A 26,352-nucleotide genomic window follows, 5' to 3' on the forward strand; every position below is an offset into this window, starting at 1 on the left:
GTCCACCCATAGATAAGCTCCTGACTCCTCATTCTTTGTCTTTCTTTCCCTCTTCCTTGTAGCTACTCTGTAGCCGCAGCGACCACAATCAGTTTGCTTGGGGAATTTGACAAGATGACCGAGTTTAACTGTAAACGACGGCCCGGCCAGCATTTGCTCCGAGTACCACGATAGCAATGTTACCATGGAGGCCGCCATGTTGTTAAGCTATGCCGAGCGCTCCGTTCCGTTGGAGTGTTTGATCGAGCGTGTTGAAACAAGCAAGCCGCTTGGCAAGCGGTAAGCAAGCCGCTTGCTAACGGAACACACCCAGTCCTGTTGGTTCAAAAGTTTAACCACTAGAACTGGATAATAAGAGCGATGCTGTGGTTGAAATTCTTATCCGATTGTTAACTAACCTACCATTTATCATCAAGTGAAGAAGCAGTCCCGTTTTTAAAGTATTTCGTATGACTTCACCAGGGTAGGAACCGTCCTGTAAGTGTATGGAAAACTTTTGATGTTTTATCCACCAGATAAGTAATTTATTCACAGGATAGCGCTTGCCCGATCTTTCAGCAACCGGGTGCTGCTGGTGACTTCTTGGTAAGAAGTACATTATTTCTGGACAACCCACGTCCCACAAATAGACACAGATTCTGCAAATCGGTATTGGAGTTAAAAAAAAAAAACCCGGAACGAACTATATAAAGTTTACCGGAACTTGACGGCTCGTTTCCGGCCGACGTGTTTTGTTGAGTGGTGTATATAGAGCCACGAGGCTTTGAAACGCCATTTTCACGCAAATGTAGAAGATGATGAAGCAGTGGAAGAAGATTAAAAAGAAGAAGAAGAATAAAAATGGAAGGTAGAGGAAGAGGCCTATATAGATGCAGACTTTATTCTTCCGGTCTGCTTTGTGGCACCCTGTGATTTATCTTTGCTTTTGTTTCTCTTATTATAATAGAGCAAACGTCTATGGTTATTAACGCACAGGTTGTAAACCTGGTGCGTTATAGCGTTTGCCTGGGAATTTCGGGCGCTCAAAAGTGAAGCTAGTTTATGTTTGTTTATACGCGACCAAAACGTCTTCTTCTTCTTCTTAAAATAAAATTAACACCCAAAACACAGTCCGTAAACTCTTAATTAGGTTTAGACTGCTGAGACTCCTCAGACCTTTGACGACCCTTTAAAGCCCCCAAGACCCTTAACACCACCAAGACCCCTGACGACCCAAAAGACCCCGAAGACCCAAAATACCCCGAAGACCCAAAAGACCCCGAAGACCCAAAACACCCCGAAGACCCAAAACACCCCGAAGACCCAAAACACCTCGAAGACCCAAAACACACCGAAGACCCAAAAGACCCGGAATACCCAAAAGACCCCGAAGACCCAAAACATCCTGAAGACCCAAAACACCCTGAAAACCACAAAGACCCTTAAAGACCCTGAAGACCCAAAATACCCTGTAGACCCCAAATACCCCGAAATGGTCAAAGATGCCTATCCTTCTGAAACGACGTGCGGTGAGGCGCGTAGAGTCACGCTAGTGATTCCAAATTGAAATTTTCGTGATTTGTGTATTAAAAAATACTGCTTTAGAATAAAAGTTAAGTTTGCAATGGGCGTGCGGGTTTATAAATCCCGATAATTCATTTGCAAGTTTTAAATTATTGTGTGCAATGCCCACGAACTCATTTTGATGCGGTGTAGCAGACTGCAAAACCCGGGAGTGTTCCATTCCCAATCAGCTCGCTATCGCTTGCCAAGCCGGCCGTTCCGTATCAACCGTTTCCTTGGAGAACTTGCTTCAATACTTAAGCCACTCAGTGAGCAATCTCAAGGTTGTTGGTAATGTTAATGGGACACACTCTTGGGGTGGTGCTTGCGCGCGTCGTGACTCGTGGGCTTGTTTACCGTTCCCAACTGAATCGATGTCTTGTGATACAGATCGGAACCCAGATTCAAATCCTACATACTGTATGTATTTGTCGTTTGTCCTGTATATCCTAGTTTGTTAATCATTTGTTAACTAGTTTATACATCGTCTACTGTCCTTGTGATTCACTTTGGGGTACCCTCCTGTCGACAACCGTCCTTCTAATTCACATTCATTTGCACTAATTCCCTCATCTTGTACGTAATTTGTGGACAAGTTTCACGATGAGCCTTGGATCACTGAAAATGATTTAAAACGAGCTCAAAGACACGTGGTTCTAAGTCGACTGTTAATTTGGCTTCCAACTCGTTCGTGCCCAGCAAGGTTGTTCTTTAATTCCTTATAGTTATAGTTATACCAGGGGCACTGCATCGGTGACACAGCAAGCCGTGTCCCCAGCAATGATGCAAACCAGCAGCCACGTGATGCACACGAAATGAATGATGAATCTCATAAATGTCTCTTTCCCAGTTCCTATAGCCAGCGCCATGGTGTAGGTTAAATTAAATCAAAATTAATTGAGACATTTCAAATATTAAATACAAGTCTGATCGATAAAGGATCGACGATGAGACTTCTCTGCAAATTTGATGAAACAACAAAAAGTTATTTTGGAATTTGAAGACTCCAGTCTTTCTTTGAACTATTGTGATACATTATCGTTAATAACAACTGAAATACGAATTAATGGAATAATTGCAAAATACATTTTTTTAAACCTCCAGAATTTGTAATTTGTTGTATTATTGTGTCCGTTTTCATTAAAATGTACATCTTTTGCGTGATAGTCCGTAAATGCACTGAAAATCGAGTGCACATACTGGAAACGATAAGGTTCCTGAATGTGTGTGTGATAATACATTACGTGCCGGGTGAAAAATTATTGAGATCCTACATCCAACCTGAATTAACTTCACATCTTCTCTATATATAAAGGAGGAGTGTCTGTGTGTGTGTGTGTGTGTGTGTGTGTGTGTGTGTGTGTGTGTGTGTGTGTGTGTGTGTGTGTGTGTGTGTGTGTGTGTGTGTGTGTATGTATGTATGTGTGTGTGTGTGTGTGTGTGTGTGTGTGTGTGTGTGTGTGTGTGTGTGTGTGTGTGTGTGTGTGTGTGTGTGTCTGGATGTCCGCTTATAACTCAAGAACTACACATCGGAGAAAAGTTTTAGACACAGATTCGGAATCAGCATAAAATCCCGGTGGTTTTAGGCTACGTTTTATTTTAATATCAATGGTTAAAAAAAACCGCGCCAGCTGCAATTCCATGGTGTAGTTTGTGGCGGCGCTAGACGTTCGGGGTGTATTGCAATGGTTTGTCGGGTTTGGCTGTGGGTCCAGAATAGCTCCCATTTCCTTATGTTCTTCCACTTTTATTTTGATTCTTCTGTTACAACGCCTTCCTTATCTACTTTATATCCCCCCAACGAGGCCTCTACATAATTTCATGCGGCAGAATTTCGTGCATTTTGAGTGAAAGAAGTGAGACGAAGTTGTAGGAGGAAGAAGAGGCGCGGCCACTGTGGAGGCCCACAGAACTCAAATTAACGTAGAAGAACTATGCAGGTCGCTGTGTGGCCCCTCCGCCGCAACGCGGCAGCCATTTTAGTTAGCGCAAGACACCTCCGCTTTCTGCGTACAGATAGGCCTATTGTTAACATGAGCAGTGTGAATGTTCAACAAATATCAGCAATATGCCTTCTTGTGCTGCAATAAACTGTACAAATCGACTTGTGAAAGGTTCTGGGAAAACATTCCACAGGTAAGTAATTTATTTTTCTTAATTATGAAGAGTTTACTCGCCAAACTCTAGTTAAACTTTCACGTTATGCACAGATGTAGTTTTTCGTTTATGTAGTCCCATCTGTTAGTGTGTGTGTGTGTGTGTGTGTGTGTGTGTGTGTGTGTGTGTGTGTGTGTGTGTGTGTGTGTGTGTGTGTGTGTGTGTGTGTGTGTGTGTGTGTGTGTGTGTGTGTGTGTGTCAGTCAGTCACCGTCCAATATATAATGTGTGTGTGTGTGTGTCACCGTCCAATATAAAAATTCACTATACAATATATAGTGAATATAGTCCATTATACAATATAGTCCATTATACAATATAGTCCATTATACAATATATAATGTCCATTATACAATGTATAATGTCCAATTATATATACAATATATATATATACAATATACAATATAATTTATAATATAATATATATAATATAATATAATATAATATATATACAATATAATATATATATATATATACAATATATATACAATATAATATATATACAATATACAATATATATACAATATATATATATACATATACAATATATACATATACAATATAATACATATACAATATACAATATACATATATAATATACAATATACAATATACATAGTATACATATACAATGTATACATATACAATATACAATATATACATATACAATATACAATATATACATATACATATACATATATGTACATATACATATAGTATACATATAGTATATACATATATACATATATACATATATACATATATACATTATACATACATGTATACATACATACATACATACATGTATACATACATATATATGTATATGTATACATGTATACATATGTATACATGTATACATATGTATACATACATACATGTATACATGTATGTATACATGTATGTATACATATGTATATGTATACATACATACATATACATGTATACATACATACATGTATACATGTATACATACATTATACATACATACATGTATACATTATACATACATGTATATATACATATATACATTATACATACATATATGTATATATATATACATATATGTATATATATATATACATATATACATATATACATATATATATTGTAACGATTTTGAGAAGTGTAACGGGTTTTGAGAAGTGTAACGGGTTTTGAGGAGTGTAACAATTTTGGAGGAAGGGTAACGGATGTGAAGAGTATGGTTTTGGTATGGTAACATCCTGGTAATGTAAATAATGGTCGCAGCCGTCCTCCTAATTAATTTCATAGAACATACACGCAGGTCACGATATATCTTTTAAATAGTGTATTTCCTTATTCCATGTAGGCTAAGTATGTGTTTTCCACTAGATTGACTTTGCATTGTATCAAACAAAATAAGCGTAGGCCCTTCCAATTTCCCCAAAACCTCCCTTCCATTTGCCTTCCGCATTTTGGTCGGTTTTTCTCTTCAACCACCATTGGCCATGAAACAGGGTCGGAGAAGAAAGGCGTGTCTCCACCTCGTCAGAAGAGGGCAGGAGTGAACCGGCCCTAACAGCCAATCAACACCGCGGTGAGTGACCCGGTAGGCGTGCCCTCGGAGCCGGCGGCTTAATTCCGCCGGAGGTGATAAAAGCGAATGTAAGGAACTGCTTTATGGAGAGGCCTTGAGAGATACGCTGGGGGATGACCTGGAAGAGGAGCGCAATCCACCGCAAGCCCTACCTACCTGCCTGCAATATCCCCTGTCGTTGGAGAGACGCGCTGAACGGAGGGAGACGGCTCCACCCCAGGAAGAGGAGCAGGTGTGCCGAGCCAGCGCGTGACGGCCGCGGATACGCGACGGAGGTTTTCCCGCCAAAACCGCGAGGGGTTGAAAGCTGCTGCCTCCGACCTTGCCTTCCTCTCAAGCAATCAACCTCGAGCCATTACCTGCCTGCAATATCCACCGTGTGAGTGTGAACGTCCTGTCCTACTCGTTTGTCTTGGGGATTAAGTAAATGAAATAGAATAAGTTAACAATGCACTGTGTGACTGCTCTTTTCCATCTATTGCTGTAAATAATATTGGTCGCTCTAAAATATTGCTTGTGTGTGTATAATAAATCTGTTCTTCCTCCAAACTCTGTCTTTCTTCTCTCTTCTTCTCTTTCGGTCGCTTTAGAGGTTTCCCAATTGAATATCTGTAGCGCGATTAGTCAACGTTCGGTTGGAATCGGGTTCTAATCGGGGAGTAACTGTTCGGACGCGGTTAAATACACCACCGCTCGGTAAAATAACATCCAAAAACCGTGTCCGTAACAATTGGTGTCGAGGAGTGAGATTCGGACCCGGGACTAAATTTGTTAGGCCCAAATTTTAAAAAAAAAATTTTGGTCAAAATTACGAGCTGCCGAAATTGTGTTGTTTTATAAAACCCGAATTTTGAGATCGCGCCATGGACAATCAAGGCGATCGGATGTCGGTGGGGGAGATAGACGGGTTAGGGGTAACCCAGGAACCAGGGGAAATGTATGTGGAAGAAAGGGAGGAGGAGAGCAATGAGGAGGCGGTTGAGGGGGTGTCAGACGCGCAAAATGGCGCTCTCGCGCACGTGGTATCAGACGCACAAAGGGGCGGCTCGCACGAGCGCGGGGTAGCCGCGCCCGCTGCGCAAATAGCGGGAATTGATGTGCGGGACCTCATGGCGCAGATTAATGCAACCATACTAATGGCAAATATGGGGCTAGAAGCAAAAATGGATGCTCAGAGTGAGCGATTAGAGGGCCAAATGGGGGTAATGGGAAACCAAATGGGAGTAATGAGGGACGAAGCGAGGGGTACCGGTGAGGGGTTAGACAATAATTTTAAGGAGTTAGACAAGAAATTTGAGGGGTTAGACAATAATTTTAAGGAGTTAGACAAGAAATTTGAGGGATTAGACAATGGGATAGAAGGGGTGAAAAATGGGTTAATGGGGGTAGAAAACAGAATGGCCGCTCAAGAGAATCAGTTAGAGGGGGTGAAAAATGGGTTAATGGGGTTAGAAAATAGGATGGAGGACAAATTGCGGGAAATGGGGGAACAATCCGCCCGGGAAATCGAACAGATGGGGAACCAGATGGAGGAAATACGAAGAGGGATGAGTGAGGAGGTCTCGGGGCTACGCGAGGAGGTAAAGCAAGGCGAAAAGCGTATCGAGAAAGAGGTGAGAAATAATACGGTAAAGTTACAGGGGGGAATAGAAGATCTGACGAAAGGAGTAGAACAGCTGACGGTGGGACAAAAAGAACTAGCGGACCAAGTGGAAAAGAACACAGCAATCATCGGGGGTTTAAAAGCAACACAAAAGGACATTAAAAATGAATTAATAGCGACACAAAAGGAATGTCAAATGGTACATGAGGGATTGACGAAGAGGTTGGAAGAGGTGACAGAAGCAATGGAGACGAAGGACCGGGAGGTAAGGACGCACGTAGAAACGGTTAAGGTGGCGTTAGAGGAAGAAATAGAGGGGGCGCACCGGGAGATGAAGGAGGTAAAGGAAAAATTAGAGGAGGTGGAAGAAGGGGTGAGTGAAATTAAAAAGAGACGGAGGGAAACTAAGAGGGAGATAAAGGAGGAAGTCATGGAATATGTACAAGGTCTGTGTTCAAATCATGATGCGGTGCTCACTAACCAAATAAAAAGTTTGCAGGTGGCAGAGGAGGTGCGACGAGGTACGGAGGTGAGTGGCAATGTATATGATGTGGGGAAAGCTTCAGTCGGCTTGGGGATTGGTTTGGATCCGGGTGTTCGTGAAAGGCCGTTGGTGAAGTGTGTGACAGGTCAGGTGTGCGAAAAAAGAGGTGTGCGAGAATGTCCGACCATGGGGTGTGTGAGGAAAAAGTGCACGCCGAGGAGTGAGTGTGCCGTCAGGAGTGAGCCGGTCGGAGCGCGTGTGCGAGGGGGTACATGGAAGCGCGGTGTGGTGAGTGTTACGGAGGAAGTAACGAAAGAGTGTACACCTGTGGTGAGTGTTACGGAGGAAGTAACGAGAGAGTGTACACTTGTGGTGAGTGTTACAGAGGATGTAACGAGGAAGTGTACGCCTGTGGTGAGTGTTACAGAGGATGTAACGGGAGGGTGTGCGCGAGAAAGGTGTGTAACGGACGGGTGCATGAGGAAAGAGTGTGCCGTCGAAAGTAAGGGTGAGTGCGCTGTCAAGAATGGAGGTGAGAGTAGTGAGAGTGAAACGGAGCGTGAGTTGGTTATGACAGGTGAGCGAGGATGTACACCTGGGATGGAAGGATGCACACCTGGAATGGTAGAGCGTGTGTGGGAAGGCACATTTGAGTTGGTAGTGAGGCACGTGGTTGGGTGTGCGAATGAGAGCACACCTGTGATTGTCACAGAGGAGGTGACCGAGGAGGGGGCGCGAAGCGGTGTATTGGTGAGGTGTGCGAGCAACGAATGTGTGCCAAAGTGTTCGGTGGTCAGGTGTGTGACCAAGTCGGTGAGCGGAGTGAGTGTACCGAGGTGTGAAAGAAAAGGTACGAGGAGAATGGGAACGGCTGCATGTATGAGCAAGAAAGAGGTAGCGTATGCATGTAAGCCTGCAGGTGAAGCGTCGACGGTAACCGGGTTAAAGGTTAGGTCGACTTTTAGCCGGATCGGGCCCTCGGTGCGTGCCGGGCTTCGCGTGCCGCGAGAACCAGCGGAGATCCGAGCCACGGCGGGTTCGAAAGGACCGCCGTGCGCGATCCACGCTGGGCCTCGCGTGGAGCGGCCGCGTCCGGGCTCCACAAGGGGGAGCGGGCAGCTCGATAGGAAGGGTCGTCATGGCGACCACTTTCTATTGAGACGTGCCGGCAGGTCGAGATCGGGACATTGGATGGCTCCACGCCGAAGTGGTGCATGGGATCTCGGCCCGGGTAAGCCTCCGTCCCTGCCCCGAATGCGGGACGTATCCAGCCGCTGGCACAAAACGACCCGCGTTCATTGCTCGGCTGTACGAAGCCGGGCTGTAGATGTGAATTGGCGCACCGAGAGGATGTAATAAGTAGACGGGTGATGTGAATTGGCGCACCGAGAGGATGTAATAAGTAGACGGGTGATGGTGATAGTGATAGTGATTTAAAACGAAATTTAGAAAAGTGAATGGAATTGGCAGTAAATGGAAAATTTTTGAATTGTTGGATTTGGACGAGCGAAATTGGTAGTGAGAGACCCCCGATGTGGTGGGATGGCAAATCCACCATCCCTCACAGGTGGGGGCAAAGGAGCACTAGATTATGGGGTGTATGGCAGTGAAAACTAGCCCGGGTGGGTTAGGATATGGTGTGTAGGGATCTAGCGAAGATTGACATTAGGTAACGTTAAGTTTAGTTAGTGACTGATACCTGTAGTGGGGACGCAGGTAGATTAGTATGAATGATAATGACGTGGGAGCGCAATAGTTTAAAGGGACGACTGGGAAGCGCAAGTTCAGAGGGGAGTAGTTAGCTGAGATGATGCCGTGTGTGTGAGGATTGAACAGGTGTGATTGCACAGGTGTGCAACTGAACAGGTGAATGGAGCAGTGTATGAGGGAGTAGTGGTGATTGCGTGTTGTGTTGACCAAATGGTCCAGGAAGAGGAGGAGGGTGCAGGTGGCACCAGGTAGGATTGCACAGGTGTGCAACGACAGGTGAATGAAAGACAGGTGTATGGAATAAATGGTCTGGAGGATTGGAATGGATGGTCGTGGAGTGAGAATGGTGGAAATTGTGGAGTGGAGTGGATGGTGCGAAGGTGTGAATGGGGGAAGAGTGGACCCCCATCACGGATACCCGGGGCGGGTAGTGTAAGTGTTAGGTAGAGGGTACAGGTAAATTGTGGTTGGATATTGGCATCTGTGGTGCGGGTGACAGAATGGTCTTTGGATGGGTGCATTAGTGTTGTGGAAATGGCTGGGCGTGTAGCCTGTTAGTGTGTGTAGTTGTTTGAGCACTCCACCACTGTGAGGATGTCGGCCAGGTGAGGCCGCAGGTGGGCTCTGGGAGCCGGTAGTAGTTGTTGTGGATGGGGCCCGAGGATCCGGAGGACGGACCCGGGTAGCCCAGTGCCAGAGGGCACCAGTGGGGTGACAGATCCAAGAGGGGTCTTCCCCAGTTAGTTAGGTTAGGGTGAGGAGCAGGTAAGCTCAGGTGGCAACTACAGTGGTGGAGGTGTGCAGGTGGGTAGACCTGCTGGGAGAGCTGCACGTCGCAGCCCAGAAATTGTGCGAGGGCACAGGGAGATGAATCGGGGGAGTGAGACCCCAAATTGAGAAGCACCACAGTTTGGTCAATGGGAATTGGTTTTTAAAACCACATAGAGTAAGATTGCCAATGGATTGGCAGGGAAAGACCCCGGGTAGTGTAAAGTGTGTTAAAATCATTTAGAGGATAGTTAGGGTGAAGGATCTCCTCACACCATCTGCATCCACTCACCTGAGGTGACAGGTACTCCACACCATGCCATGTTTTGATTATTTTTTTTTATGATGCAAATGTTTGGATTGTGAGACGCATCATGACGTGGGTGTGACATTGTGCTTTGTGATTCCATCTCTTCCTCCTTATGAGGATTGATGATGAATTTGGTGATGGCAAATTTTGAAGTAGAGGGATTGTGGAGACGAATTTGGTATAGGGGAAATATGGGGAAGACGTGACAGTAGTGACGAATTTGTAAATGGGTAGATTTTGTAAATATGGGGTAAGAGCAAGGGTAGTGTAGGTGACAGGGGGGTGACGTACGGTAGGGACGAGCTTTCTCACTTCGCCCTCCGTACGCATTTCACCTTGCATTGCCTTGTTTGACGTGTACCCTTGTGACCTTACCCCTCGCTCAATTGTCTTTCTTTTGTCTCCCACATGACCTGTGCGCCATTGGGTGCCGAGGGGAGCGTGCGTGAGGTGGCCATTGTGCGCCCGAGATTCCCAGAACCAGCACGCATTGCGTTGATGTACCACTTTATGGACCGCTGTTCGGCGGCCAAGTACCACTTGATGGACCCCAGGTTATGGGGCAGAGCACCTCTGTTGGAGACCGGCCATAGTGGCCAGGGAATCTTGCTTGCGGACCTCGGTAAGGTGGCACCTATGCCAAACAGGTGGACCACCCTTAGTTGGCCCCTGAGGCCCTAAATAATAATAAAAAACGAACACAAGTTGTGCTTTTTATTATGTCCAAATAGGCCGCATGAAGCCAGAAGACGTCAGGAAGAACATCGGCCCAGCAGACAAGGAGAAGACCACCACCAGTTGTTTTGTTGTGTTTATTATGAGCCATGGTGACCGCACCGGATGGTGCTTTTGGGTGCTTTGTGGTGTTTGGGTGCTTTTGGGTGCTTTGGTGGTACTGGTACTGGTGCATCGATGCAATGCGTGCTGTCTCCTCCCTCCCAACAGGAATTTCTTTCTCTTGTTCCCTAAAAAGAAAAGAAAAAAACACACAGGTCCTGGGTTGCGTTGTAAATAAGAAATCACGTCATTGTAAATAATGCTCCCCACCGTAAATGTATAGTTTCAGAATAATTCCGTAATTCGGTTAGCTGTGGGCTTGAGTCTGTTAGACAGGATGCAATGCAATAGGGGGACATACTTATTTGTGTTTTAAAATTGTCACACTCAGGGTCAGGTTAATTGTAGAGGGAATTACACCTACATGTCACACTCAGTTAAGTCTAGTAGGCCCGAGGACGTGCCTGAAGAAAGGAGGGTGCAGTGTAACGATTTTGAGAAGTGTAACGGGTTTTGAGAAGTGTAACGGGTTTTGAGGAGTGTAACAATTTTGGAGGAAGGGTAACGGATGTGAAGAGTATGGTTTTGGTATGGTAACATCCTGGTAATGTAAATAATGGTCGCAGCCGTCCTCCTAATTAATTTCATAGAACATACACGCAGGTCACGATATATCTTTTAAATAGTGTATTTCCTTATTCCATGTAGGCTAAGTATGTGTTTTCCACTAGATTGACTTTGCATTGTATCAAACAAAATAAGCGTAGGCCCTTCCAATTTCCCCAAAACCTCCCTTCCATTTGCCTTCCGCATTTTGGTCGGTTTTTCTCTTCAACCACCATTGGCCATGAAACAGGGTCGGAGAAGAAAGGCGTGTCTCCACCTCGTCAGAAGAGGGCAGGAGTGAACCGGCCCTAACAGCCAATCAACACCGCGGTGAGTGACCCGGTAGGCGTGCCCTCGGAGCCGGCGGCTTAATTCCGCCGGAGGTGATAAAAGCGAATGTAAGGAACTGCTTTATGGAGAGGCCTTGAGAGATACGCTGGGGGATGACCTGGAAGAGGAGCGCAATCCACCGCAAGCCCTACCTACCTGCCTGCAATATCCCCTGTCGTTGGAGAGACGCGCTGAACGGAGGGAGACGGCTCCACCCCAGGAAGAGGAGCAGGTGTGCCGAGCCAGCGCGTGACGGCCGCGGATACGCGACGGAGGTTTTCCCGCCAAAACCGCGAGGGGTTGAAAGCTGCTGCCTCCGACCTTGCCTTCCTCTCAAGCAATCAACCTCGAGCCATTACCTGCCTGCAATATCCACCGTGTGAGTGTGAACGTCCTGTCCTACTCGTTTGTCTTGGGGATTAAGTAAATGAAATAGAATAAGTTAACAATGCACTGTGTGACTGCTCTTTTCCATCTATTGCTGTAAATAATATTGGTCGCTCTAAAATATTGCTTGTGTGTGTATAATAAATCTGTTCTTCCTCCAAACTCTGTCTTTCTTCTCTCTTCTTCTCTTTCGGTCGCTTTAGAGGTTTCCCAATTGAATATCTGTAGCGCGATTAGTCAACGTTCGGTTGGAATCGGGTTCTAATCGGGGAGTAACTGTTCGGACGCGGTTAAATACACCACCGCTCGGTAAAATAACATCCAAAAACCGTGTCCGTAACAATATACATATATACATATATATACATATATACATATATACATATATACATACATATATACATATATACATATAGTATACATATACATATAGTATATATACATATACATATAGTATACATATACAATATACAATATATACATATACAATATAATATATATACAATATATATACAATATAATATATATACAATATAATATAATATCTATCTATAATTCCAGTAATCTCTGTGTGTTTGTTTGTACGTTTGTACGTTTGTTTGTTTGTCTGTGACCGCTGTTTCTCGACAACCACGGGTCCGATATACTTTAAACTTGCCAGGTATATTGCTGGGGACCCGAGGATGTGCCTTTTCAAGGTTTGAAATTAATCGGACAAGTACTTACCGAGCTATGGCGATTTAGCCGTTCGCCGTTCGCTTTGGCGTTGCGAATGGACCAAACCATTGCATGTAAATAGAGGGGGGGGTTCTGTGGTCGTTGCGAATGGACCAAACCATTCATGTAAATAGAGGGGGGGGGGTTCTGTGGTCGTTACTGCCACGTGGTTTCAAAGTTTTTTTTTGTTGTTGTTGTTTGCACGCATGTTTTTTTGCACCCACGTACGGGCACGCCCTAGGATGTTTACACACACACACCCCTACACAAATTTTTTTTTTTTTTTTTGGCAAGGAACGGGCACCCACGTACGGGCACGTCCTAGCTTATATATAGTACGGGCATGCCCTAGTATATACAATATACAATATAATATATATATATACAATATACAGTATATACAATATAATTATACAATGTATATACATTAATATATAATGTCCATTATACAATGTCCATTATACAATATAGAATATAGTCCATTATACAATATATAATGTGTGTGTGTGTGTCACCGTCCAATATAAAAATTCACGTCCACTCATCCACTTCCACTAGGCCTAGCTAGCGCACACGTTCGCCTATTCAGTTCTTGCGCTAACTAAAATGGCGGCGTGAGCGCGCGAGCGGGGCCACCGCTGTGTGTGTGTCGTGAACGGGCATAGTTCTTCTACGTCAATTTGAGTTCTGTGTGGAGGCCTCGATCGTGAGTGGAAATGGCGGGAATTGCGTTTGCATCGCAAAGTAAAGGATCTGCATTCATTTCTGAACTTGCATTGGTGGATTGTTATACATCTGCATCATTTTTCATAAAAAAACTTTATGTTGAACTTGAATGCTCCAAGCACGAACTATATATTATATAGCCCTCATTGAGGTAAAAATAAAAGTAAAAAGCCTGCTATCGCTTGCCAAGCTAGCCGTTCCCCCCTCCCCCCTCCCACTCCCCCCCCCCTCCCACACTCCCCTCCCACTCCCTGCTCCCCCCTCCCACTCCCCCTCCCCCCTCCCACTCCCCACTCCCCCCTCCCCTCCCTCTCCCCCTCCACTCCCCCCTCCCCTCCCACCTCCCCTCCCCCTCGCCTCCCCCCTCCTCCTCACCTCCCCCCCCCTCACCTCCCCCCTCCCCACACACCTCCCCCTCACCTCCCCCCTCCCCACACACCTCCCCCTCACCTCCCCCCTTCCCACACACCTCCCCTCACCTCCCCCCTCCCCACACACCTCCCCCCTCACCTCCCCCCTCCTGCTCCACTCCCTCCTCTTCTCCCCTCTCCTCCTCCCCCTCCCTCCTCTTCTCCCCTCCCCCCCTCTTCTCCCCTCCCCTCTCTTCTCCCCTCCCCCCTCTTCTCCCCTCCCTCTCTTCTCCCCTCCCTCTCTTCTCCCCTCCCTCTCTTCTCCCCTCCCCACCCTCTCCTCCCCTCCCCACCCTCTCCTCCCACCCTCTCCCCCCCTCCCCTCCTCCCCCCCTCCTCCCCTCCCCTCCTCCCCTCCTCTCCTCCTCTCCCCTCCTCCCCTCCCCTCCCCTCCTCCCCTCCCCTCCTCCCCTCCCCTCCTCCTCTCCCCTCCCCTCCTCCTCTCCCCTCCCCTCCCCTCCCCTCCCCTCCCCCCCCCCCCCCCCGTTCCCCTTCCTCCTCCCCTCCCTTCCCCCGCCCGGCAATGACGGGTACTTCCCATGTAGTAAGGGAAACATATGAAAATCTGTTAACTAAATTGTTACCAAAAAATTTCTTCACCAATATGTTTGTAAAGGTGTGTAATAACATGTGTTAAAATGTTGAAGGTCAACTCCCGTGGGAAACCCAGAAAAAAAGCTGTTGAATTCGGGTACCGAAAAATTATTTTCGAGAATTTTTATTTTTTTAAATCGGCCCTTAAGTAACTTATGAGGGGTCAAATAAGGGTTTTTCATGATTCTGAGTTGATTGTTAACATTTATATTTCACCACAGACACTCCTTTGTGGAAAAATAATTTCTAAATATATCTCATTTTCTACTTTGCAGGACATGGAGTCTAGCAATATGGATGAAGACGTTACTCCACCTGTGCTCAATTGCTTCATCTGTGCACGCTCGGATACACCAGCTGAAAGGCTCATACAGGCAACTCCAAAGGGATACTCAACTTTATTGAAACAAGCAGAAACTGTCGAAAATGTTACTGTTGTGGAACGTATGAAGGAGGCTCAAAAGGAAGGAAAACTGAGGTACCACCAGAAGTGTAAAAATGATCTGTACAACAACTTTGTTGCAACCACCAAGAAGTCAGCTCAAGCATCAAAGGCAGAGAAAGAGTCATCAAAGTTGAAGAGAAGACGCACTACTTGTGAGTTCAGTTCATCAACTGGCTGCAGTTCTAGAAGATCACAGTCAGTTGACCTCCTGTATAAGGATGTATGCAATCTTTGCAACCAACCAGCCCAGCTCTACAAAAATAATCCAGCACAAGCTAGAAAGAAATACAGAGTGCCAGATAATTTGACTGCAGATACACTGAAGGCAAGCTTGCTGAAGACAGCACGGAGTCGCGGGGATGACTGGGGCACTGAAGTCACTGGACGCCTGGAAGGGATCAACGACTTGGTAGCAGAAGAAACACTGTACCATTTGCGATGCAAGCTTATGTTTGCGAGAGGTGACAGTTTGTCCAAGACTGATGAGGAAGGAAAAAGGAAGAGAGGACAGAGGAGTATTGATGAGGAGCGAGAGGCAGTTTTTATTGAATTTTGCGAATGGTTAGACTCAGAATTAGAGCATGGGGTAATGAACATGGACCAAGTCCATGAAAAGCTGCAGGAGTTTGATCAGTCACCAGAGAAGAGCCGTTCTTATTCAAAGCATTGGCTAAAGATAAAACTTCTAGAGAAATACGAAGACACCTTGTATTTCACAACACAGGAAAGAAGGGCAGATGTACTCTGTCTCAAAGATGGCACCGACAATATTCTGCGAGAGCATCATGCTAATCTTGACCATGGAGATGAGAAGACTCAGATCATAAAGACGGCACTCAAGTTCATATCCAATGATATTGCCTTGATTGATTTAGGTCCAAAGTCATACCGCACCACACACAGTATGACTGACATCGATAGCCAGCTGACACTTGTTCCTGCAAGCCTTCAGATGTTCTTGAGACCGATTGTCAAGACAGACGAAAGAGTTGCCGTTTGGGGGCAGAATTTTATTAAGGCCTGTCGACCTCGGTCTGGAGTATTGCCACACCAAATGGGGCTTGCCATACAACTTGATCATAGATTTGGGTCAAAATGGATGCTCAACAAGTTCCACCGGCTGGGATACACTGAGTCTTACACGGAGACACGAAACTACAAATACTGCTTCCTTAATAGTAGGAGTGGAGATGATGTTCCAGATACTTCTGGCACTCTTGACACCATTGTGGAGGAAACCGATGAACAGATCAATGATGAGGTTGCGGTTTATGCTGCGCTTGAGGATCAATCAGTGATGACAGCCAAAGTGCCAGCCAGTGAAAGTGAATTGTCAAGTAATGATCAGGTGGTCTTTACTTGATGCAGCTGCAAGAAGAATGGGGTCACGTGCATCTCGGCCTGTGGAGTCTGTAATGGCATTACATGCAGAAACTGCAGCCATGATGTTGTTGAGTCTGAAGAAGACATAGACAATGACTGTTGAAACTTCTGACATTGTGAATGAGAAATAACTCTTGAGTATTATATATGTATGTGAAATAAAAGCTACTTTGTGTGTAAATGTAAAAGTGAAAATATAAATGTTAACAATCAACTCAGAATCATGAAAAACCCTTATTTGACCCCTCATAAGTTACTTAAGGGCCGATTAAAAAAAATAAAAATTCTCGAAAATAATTTTTCGGTACCCGAATTCAACAGCTTTTTTTCTGGGTTTCCCACGGGAGTTGAACTTCAACATTTTAACACATGTTATTACACACCTTTACAAACATATTGGTGAAGAAATTTTTTGGTAACAATTTAGTTAACAGATTTGTGAAATATCTCATAAAATGCCCTTACTAATGGCCAGCTGTACGTGGGCTGCTCGATGGTTGGAAAACCAAGCAATCTTTATGTCTTGGCACCAAGTAAGAAAACCAGAAATGTTGTATACCAAGAGGTTTTGAGAAATTGAAAATTGACAAAACGTCATGTAGGAAATGTACTGTGATATTGCTCTAAAATATACATGTTCTTTTCATCATATATTTGTATTATTCTTATTCAACCCGGGCAAAGCCGGGTACCTCAGCTAGTCTCTATATATAAAGGAGAGTGTGTGTGTGTGTGTGTGTGTGTGTGTGTGTGTGTGTGTGTGTGTGTGTGTGTGTGTGTGTGTGTGTGTGTGTGTGTGTGTGTGTGTGTGTGTGTGTGTGTGTGTGTGTGTGTGTGTGTGTGTCTGGATGTCCGCTTATAACTCAAGAACTACACATCAGAGAAAAGTTTTAGACACAGATTCGGAATCAGCATAAAATCCCGGTGGTTTTAGGCTACGTTTTATTTTAATATCAATGGTTAAAAAAAACTGCGCCAACTGCAATTCCATGGTGTAGTTTGTGGCGGCGCTAGACGTTCGGGGTGTATTGCAATGGTTTGTCGGGTTTAGCTGTGGGTCCAGAATAGCTCCCATTTCCTTATGTTCTTCCACTTTTCTTTTGATTCTTCTGTTACAACGCCTTCCTTATCTACCTTATATCCCCCCGACGAGGCTTCTACATAATTTCATGCGGCAGAATTTCGTGCATTTTGAGTGAAAGAAGTGAGACGAAATTGTAGAAGGAAGAAGAGGCGCGGTCACTGTGGAGGCCTCGATCGTGAGTGGAAATGGCGGGAATTGCGTTTGTATCGCAAAGTAAAGGATCTGCATTCATTTCTGAACTTGCATTGGTGGATTGTTATACATCTGCATTATTTTTCATAAAAAAACTTTATGTTGAACTTTAAGGCTCCAAGCACGGACTATATATATAGCCCTCATTGAGGTAAAAATAAAAGTAAAAAGGCTGCTATCGCTTGCCAAGCTAGCCGTTCCCCCCTCCCCCTCCCCTCCCCCTCCCCCTCCCATCCCCCTCCCACTCCTCACCCCCTCCCTCCCCTCCCCCCTTCCCCTCCACTCCCCCCTCCCCTTCCCCCCTCCCCCTCCACTCCCCCTCCCCTCCCCGTCCCCCTCCACACCCCCCTCCCCTCCCCCTCCCCTCCCCCCTCTCCACTCCCCCTCCCCTCCCCCTCCCCCCTCCCCCCTCCCCTCTCCTCCTCCCCCTCCCTCCTTTTCTCCCCTCCCCCCCTCTTCTCCCCTCCCCACCCTCTCCTCCCCTCCCCACCCTCTCCTCCCCTCCCTCCCCGTTCCCCTCCCCTCCCCTTCCTCCTCCCCTCCCGTCCCCCGCCCAGCAATGCCGGGTACTTCCCATGGCCAGCTGTACGTGGGCTGCTCGAGGGTTGGAAAACCAAGCAATCTTTATGTCTTGGCACCAAGTAAGAAAACCAGAAATGTTGTTTCCCAAGAGGTTTTGAGAAATTGAAAATTGACAAAACGTCATGTAGGAAATGTACTGTGATATTGCTCTAAAATATACATGTTCTTTTCATCATATATTTGTATTATTCTTCTTCAACCCGGGCGAAGCCGGGTACCTCAGCTAGTACATATATATACAGTCACGTGAAAAAGTAAGTACACCCCATGTAAAGTTTTGACTTTTTCAACATATTTCAACATACAGCTATTTGATCTTCATTTCAACAATATTGATAGATAAAGGTGATATAATATAACAAATATCATGAAACACTTACATTTTGTAGTCCATTGTATAATTTAAACAAACGTAAATGCAAATTTCGCATGTGGAAAAAGTAAGTACACCCTTGGCGCTAATTGGTGGTATTGCCCCCTTTGGCAGAAACAACCTCAAGTAGGCGTTTTTAGCCTTGCCAAGCGAACCTTCCAGCACTTGCTAGACGCCTCTTACCACACCCTATCACGCCATGCCCTCTGAGCCCTCGTTGGCTGATGGCTCTTACCGTCATCACCTCTGACGTGCTGCTTGTCGCGGCCACACCTCGACCCTTGTGCTCCTCCCTCTTCTTAGGCCTACCTCGTGTTACCGGACTAGTTTCGAGCAAAACCAAGGGCAGCGAACGCTGCTGGCAGCCAAAGCGTAACAAACTTGAGGGATGCCAAATGGGGCGCGGGATCGAGTTTGCCCATAGATGTAATTAGAGGGTGGCCGCTAAATGAAAAGGACCTAAGCTCATTTCTTTACACAACACAGATATTACTAGGGAAATGGCCTACTCTTACACATACTATGACATAACTAATACTCTAAGTGGGCCTACGTGTTGCTTGTGGACTAACTATGGGGGGCAAACCTTTAACCTTTAATGATGTCATATGTACAATCTCAAAACCGCAACACTGCCCCCCTCCTTCGCCAGGCTCGTTCCCGAGCCAAACCCACACATGTGAGCACGACCGGTTTTGAGCAAGGGTCAGGACTACTTTTTAAATTACATGTGACACTTAGGTGTGGTTCCCCTCTACATTTAATCTAACACCCTGTGTGTGACAGTTTTACAACACTAAATATGTCCCACCTACTGCGTTGTGTACTAACTAACAGACTCACACCCACGGCTAACCGAATTGCGGAAATAATTCTCAAACTACACATAAAGCCGGTGGGGAGCATGTTATTTACAAGACTAATCTAATTATTTACAGTTCTACAACCCAGGACCTGTTCTTTTGTGGGAAGAAATTTTGGAGAGAGAGAAACACATGCACTGCACCAATACACCATAATACCAAAAATGCACAAAAATGCACAATCATCAAAAATGCACATTTCACAATAAATGCTGGCTTTTGCTGCTTGGCTGCTGCTGGGCTGCTGCTTCTTGCGTCTTCCTGCTTAGTCTTCGGTGTGCCATAATAAAACTTGCAGTCTTCCTTCTTGACACACCGGAATAAATAAAAAATGCACAAACCGTGTCCGTTTTTTATTATTTCAGCAGGGCCAATCTCATGGTCCATCTGCGTGACTTTGGCGCCTCTTAAAACCAGTGGTCTGCAGGGCAAGATAACGCTTGCAGCAATTGTCTGCTCCAGCAAAGGTGCCAGGCCACAGAACGTGTGGTCCATTAGGTGTACTGGTGCAGCAACAGGTAGCAGAGTGCAGTGCAAAAGTGCAGCCGCACAGCTCAGGGTTCCTGCACACTCCCCTCAACAAAAATAATGGGTCCATGGGTGGGGAGGAAAGACAAAGCAGAGAGTCAGCGGAGGAAAGGGCGCAAAGGTACACACAATACAAGGCAATGCAACATGAGGGGCGCGGAGAGCGAGCAGAGAAAGCTCGTCCCTAACCGTTCGTAACCCCCCCATGTCAGCCTACACTACCCTTGCCCTTCCCGGTATTTACAATTTACAAATTCGTCTCGACGTCTTGTCTTTTTTATCCCCCCTCTACTCCGAATTCGTCAGCCAATATCCCTCCCAAGAAGGAAGAGATGGAATAAACACATTGTCTCATTTATGTCATGATGCGTCTTTACCTTCCAAACATTTGCAAAACTTGGTGTGGAGTTCTGTCACCTTGGTGAGTGGATGCAGATGGTGCGAAGAGATTTCTCATCCTGACTATCCTCTAATAACATTAACTCTTAAACTACCCGGGGTCATGCCCTGCCAATTGTCATCTCTAAACTATGTGGTTCTAAAAACCAATTCCCATTGACCCACCCTGTGGTGCCTTCCAAATTTGGGTTCTCACTCCCCCAATTTTTCACTACTGTGCCTTCGCACAATTTCGGGGCTGGGTCATGTGGCTCCACTAGCAGGTCCAACTACCTGCGCACCTCCGCCACTGAAGTCGCCACCTGAGCTTGCCTCGCTCCTTGCGACTACCTAACTGGGGAAGGCCCCTCCTGGCTCTCTCACCCCTCTGATGCCCTCTCTGGCATTGGGCTACCCGGGTCCTTCTCTCGGATCCTCGGGCCCCACTGAACACTACTCTGACCCTAACTGGCTCCCATACCATACCTGCGGACTCACCTGGCCGACAGACTACCAGTGACGGAGTGCCCGAATAACCATAAGCACCAACAGGCCCACACGCCCAGCCATTTCCACAGACTCATGCACCCATCCAAGCAATACCTTGCTACTACCTGCACCACAGGTGTCAATATCCAACAATTTACCTAAACCCTCTACCTAACTTTAAACTACCCTCCCCGGGTATTCGTGAAGGGGTCCATCTTCCCCCATCCACTCCTTCGCACCATGCACTCCACACCACTCATTCCACACCACTTACTCCCACCAAGCATTCCACACCAAATATTCCCCACTTGCACACCATGCAAGTCCATTCACTCAACACACCTCCACTTGTCCTCAATACACCACTCATACATCACCTCTGGTCATCCCCGACCAATTCCTCATTTGCTCACGCTCACCACAAAGATTCCCATCCAATTCCTCATTTGCTCAAGCTCATCACAAAGATTCTCAATCTCAAGCTCATACACACAGCATCATCTAACTAACTACTTCCCTCTAATACTCGTGCTTTCCCGTCTTCCCTTACACTAAGCACTTCCCTCGTCATTAACATCCATCTAATCTCTCTACGTCCCCTCTACCTGTACAAAGTCACTACTTAAATCTCATGTCTCTACCGTCATTTCTAAATCCCTAACAATATCATAGCCCGCCCTAGGCTAGTTTTCACTGCCACCCCATAATCTATAGCTCATGTGCCCCAATGAATGGTAAAGGTACCATTCGCCAATGCCATTACTATCTGTCCACTATACTCAAGCCTCTCGGTGCAGGAATACATTTTCACAGCTCGGCTTCGAAAAGCCGAGCAATGCATGTGGGTGGTTGGTCTCCTGTTAGTTGGGTCCATCCGGCATTTTCGATTCTGGGGAGAAGGCATGCTTGGGCCAAGGTTCCAGGCACCATCTCTGCGCGGAGCCTTTCGGTCTCCGGCACGATGGCCCAACCTCCCATGGTCGGAGCACCGTGCCCGCCAGGGGGCGAAGTTCCGACCTCTCCTACCCCCCCTCAAACCGTGCCGTTTGCCTCTTTCGCCAAGGTGCGGCACCGACCATACAGGGCGGGGCCCGGCACGAATCGTGCATGGCGCTCCTTGCGAGACCGCCGCGGCAACGATCCCCGCCGGACCCCGCAGCACACAAAGCGCACCACGCCCCGAGAGCTCGCGTCGGCTATACCTCGGCCTAAACGCTAACCCCCCGGGCTGGGTCGATGCTTGAGCCGCATTCTCACACCACGTGACCCTTTCTATACTCGCACACCGAGGCGCTCCAGCGCCTCTCATACACTCCACACATTTCGTTACTGCACTCTCCCGTGCACACTCTTCTCTTGCACACTCAGGTGCACACCACTCAGGCGCACTCACGCCCCTCACACACTCCCTTAACACACACTCCTCTGTTACACACTCCGTAACACACCTGGCCATCGCACACCCTTGCATACACTCTCCCGTTATGTACTCCGTAACAACCATGGGTGTGCACTCTTTTGCTGCACACCCAATCACGCGCTCTGGTGTGCACTCCCACACACTTTCTTCGGCCATCACACACTCTGTGTCACCCTCCGTTCCACACTCTTCTTCAACACACTCTTCCCACATACACTCCGTCTTACACTCGCGCTCCGGCGCCGTTCGCACACGTGCGCCATTCACTTTCACACCTCGCACCACGGACCTTCCATGAGCGCCCGGGTGACGTCGCGATCCCAAGCGCGCGAAAAATCTTTTCCCGCCAAACATTTTCGCGCCAAACATTTTCGCGCCATACACGCTCCTACTCACCTTCGGGATTCTCTTCTCCTCCCACCGCACCTGCAAACTTCCATTTGGGTTAGGCAGCACGACATCACGATGTGAATACAGACTTTGTGCGCATTCCATTTTTTTTCTCCGATTTAATCTCTATCTCTGCCGTCTCTTCGGCCCCAATTTCCACTATAATTTCTTTTTCTGTTTCTAGCCCAACGATCGCCGGCGCGCTTAAAATTTTCTCTTCTAATTCGGCGGCCGTCGGCTTTTCTATACCCCGTGTCGCGATTTCTACCCCAGTCATTTTAACTGCGCTTGGCTCTACCCCGCCCTCCACGCGTTTCTCACATCGCGTTACCCCGTCACGTACCAATGCGACTTTCCCGCTCGACCTGCGCCTTATGTCTTTCCCCATCCCTTTTATTTGGCCACCTATTCTGTTTCCAAACCCCAATAACCCATCTTTCATTTCTTTCATTTCCTCATCCAAGTTGTTTTCCAATTTATTTAACCCGTCTTTCATTTCTTTCATTTCTGCCCTTGATTTGTCCCCCTCTACTTTCAATTGGTTACTTAGTTCTTCCGTGGCTTCACCCGACCTGACCATAAAGGCCCTCATTTGCGCCATAAAGAGGTTCATATCCATTGGCACCGCGGGCTCGGCTACCGTGGCCATGTGCGCGGCGCCGCCATTTTCTTCCCCTGCTACCCCTACTGCTGCACCCTCATCAATGTTCTCCTCCATTTCTCCCAATTCTTTCCAGGGGTCCTGGGTTATTACCTCTTCTCCCTCATCTATCTCATTTACCCCCACCGGCATCCGACCGTCTTGGTTATCCATGGCACGATTTTAAATTTGGGTGTTAATAATTCAATTTCGGCCGCTCGTAATTTTGAGTGCGTTAAGCGCACTTTGGGTCCAATCCCACTCCCCTGACACCAATTGTTGCGGATCTCAGCGCCGGCCTTTTCCCCTTACCAAGGGGGGATTAGTCCCCTTGTCTTCGACTAGCCGACGGGATCTGGGACCTATGACATCCTTCCCGGACAGTGTTAAATAGGGTTTTAGGACTAAGAATTCGCTATTACCTAAGTACTAACGCTGCCCAGAAACGAGGAAATATGCCCCGCCCGAATCATGGGTGTTGGTGGATACGCTGAGCGGTAGCGAACCCATGACCTGAGCCGTTATCAATGACTAAACCCGATCCAAGCGGTTCGTAATCGTGCCACGCTTACCCAATCGAGGAAATCACTGAAACGGTCGAATTTGGAAGAAAGGAATAACACGATTTATTTACACTTTGTACAATAAGAAGAGGAAGAAAACACAGTGCAGCCTTAAACAGTCTTACTTATTCCCTGGACAAACGGGCCCGTTCACACTCAGACACACTCACGCGGGGTTTGCCGTTGACCAGGTCAGCACATCCAGGTATGGCGTCCAGGCAGCTCGCTCTCCGGTCCCCAACTCGCACCGCGAAGTAGATGAATGGCAGGAGCTTTCCGCGTGTCATTTTCGCGCACGGGATTATTACGGGGCGAACGGTAGGGCTGGCTTTGGCGGTTACACTTGCGGCTGCGGCCGCGTACGTAATAAGCAAATAGTTCAATATGCGCTCATCAATTCCCAGAAACTGTCTTGTGCACGCCGGTGCTCTGAGTCCTCCAACCAGTGCGTGGCTTCAGCCCTCTCAATACAGTTCTCTTGCAATGCGCGATTCCTTTCAGTCCTCGTATCAGTTCTCATAAGGGCAGTCCTGTGACAAATCCCCCTCATGAGTTCTCATCAGTTCTCCTCTCGCGAGTCCTGTCGCACGAGTCCTTTTGCACGAGTCCTTTTGCACGAGTCCTTTCAAGGGCTTTGTGCACTCACTTATATAGCCTTGCCCAGCAAACCTTCCAGCACTTGCTAGATGCCTCTTACCACGCCCTATCACGCCATGCCCTCTGAGCCCTGGTTGGCTGATGGCTCTTACCGTCATCGCCTCTGACGTGCTGCTTGCCGCGGCCACACCTCGACCCTCGCACTCCTCCCTCTTCTTCGGCCTACCTCGTGTTACCCGACTAGTTTCGAGCAAAACCAAGGGCAGCGAAGCTGCTGGCAGCCAAAGCGTAACAAACTTGAGGGATGCCAAATGGGGCGTGGGATCGAGTTTACCCATAGATGTAATTAGAGGGTGGCCGCAAAATGAAAAGGACCTAAGCTCATTTCTTTACACAACTCAGATATTACTAGGGAAATGGCCTACTCTTACACATACTATGACATAACTAATACTCTAAGTGGGCCTACGTGTTGCTTGTGGACTAACTATGGGGGGAAAACCTTTAACCGTTAATGATGTCATATGTACAATCTCAAAACCGCAACAATATATATACATGTGTATATATATAAAACACAGTTTGTGTGTGTGTGTGTGTGTGTGTGTGTGTGTGTGTGTGTGTGTGTGTGTGTGTGTGTGTGTGTGTAATGTTACCGAAAGACTCCTAAACGGAGAGGCTAACGTACTTGATATTTGGCACAGACATGGCCATTGAGCCTGGGAAGAACATGGCCGACCTAAAAAAAATTATTTCATCATATTTTTTTACCATATTTTTACCTCAGCGCATTTCAGCGAGGAATATTATGCACGGAATCTGACCGGTGGCAGAGCAGCGCGCTGATTCGCTCAGAGCGATCACGTGATGTTCCTTGCCGCCATTAACTCAGTTACGCGTTCGCACGTATTTCAGAGCGAAAAGCGATTGCGTTTTTTCACATTTCAGCGAGGAACATTGCCATTCACACCACATAGGTTTTTTTTTTGCTTTCATTTTTAGATCCATATTTTTTTTGCAGCGAGGAATATTATACACGGAATCTGAATCGGTGGCAGAGCAGCGCGCTGATTCGCTGATTCGCGCTCATTGATGACGATCACGATCACGTGATGACGTGATCACGAATGATGTTCGTGACGTGATCACGTGATGTTCCTTGCCGCCAGAAACTCACAGCAAGTAGCATAGATTTTAGCATGATTAGCAGAAGAGGATTGTAGAGTGTATTCCTATTAACGTTATGTAAAGTACATAAATTGTGTGGATTACGTCATTTGTGGATGTGATGAATTGCCAGTAACCATCTATATCCCTCCCCTCCCCTTCCCTCCTCCCCCTCCCTCTCTCCCTCCCTTTCCCCCCTCCCCCTTCCCCCTCTCCTCCCCCTCCCTCCTCTTCTCCCCACCCCCCTCTCCTCCCCTCCCCCCCCCCCCCCCGTTCCACTCCCCTCCCCCGCCCGGCAATGCCGGGTACTTCTGCTAGTCTACTATATAAGAGAGTCGTGGGTGTGTCTGTGTCTGTGTCGCCATTTTTCTCAGAGGTGGCTGAACGTATCTTCGTCAAACATTCAGAGGTTCATCAGTGAGTGCCTGGGAGTGTTTTTGGCCAAAATATATATATATTGTTTTTTTTGTTTGTTTTTTTTTGAACTTTTTTGAAAGTTTGAAACAAATTTGCTCTATAGTGCCAAAGCCTTTTTAAATTCATGACAGTTATATACAAGTACACATTCACATAAATA

The 26,352-nt window shown here is 46.8% G+C and overlaps 1 protein-coding gene across 6 annotated transcripts in view; it reads left to right on the forward strand.

Annotated features, from left to right (window-relative positions):
- Window positions 1-830: 830 nt before the first annotated feature.
- The window catches only part of NIT1 (nitrilase 1), a 73,595-nt gene continuing 48,073 nt past the window's right edge, over window positions 831-26,352 (forward strand). The window contains exon 1 of one of the 6 annotated variants that reach the window (XM_078780275.1): window positions 831-847. The gene's annotated coding sequence lies outside the window, so the exon portion shown is untranslated. Of the gene's footprint in view, window positions 848-1,754; window positions 1,963-18,402; window positions 18,427-26,352 lie in introns of those variants that run through there. The other 5 variants (XM_078780277.1, XM_078780273.1, XM_078780272.1 and 2 more) reach the window with 5 other exon arrangements.

This window comes from Myxine glutinosa, chromosome 6 (assembly GCF_964187855.1).
Source record: "Myxine glutinosa chromosome 6, kmMyxGlut1.1, whole genome shotgun sequence".
Classification (NCBI taxonomy): Eukaryota; Metazoa; Chordata; class Myxini; order Myxiniformes; family Myxinidae; genus Myxine; species Myxine glutinosa.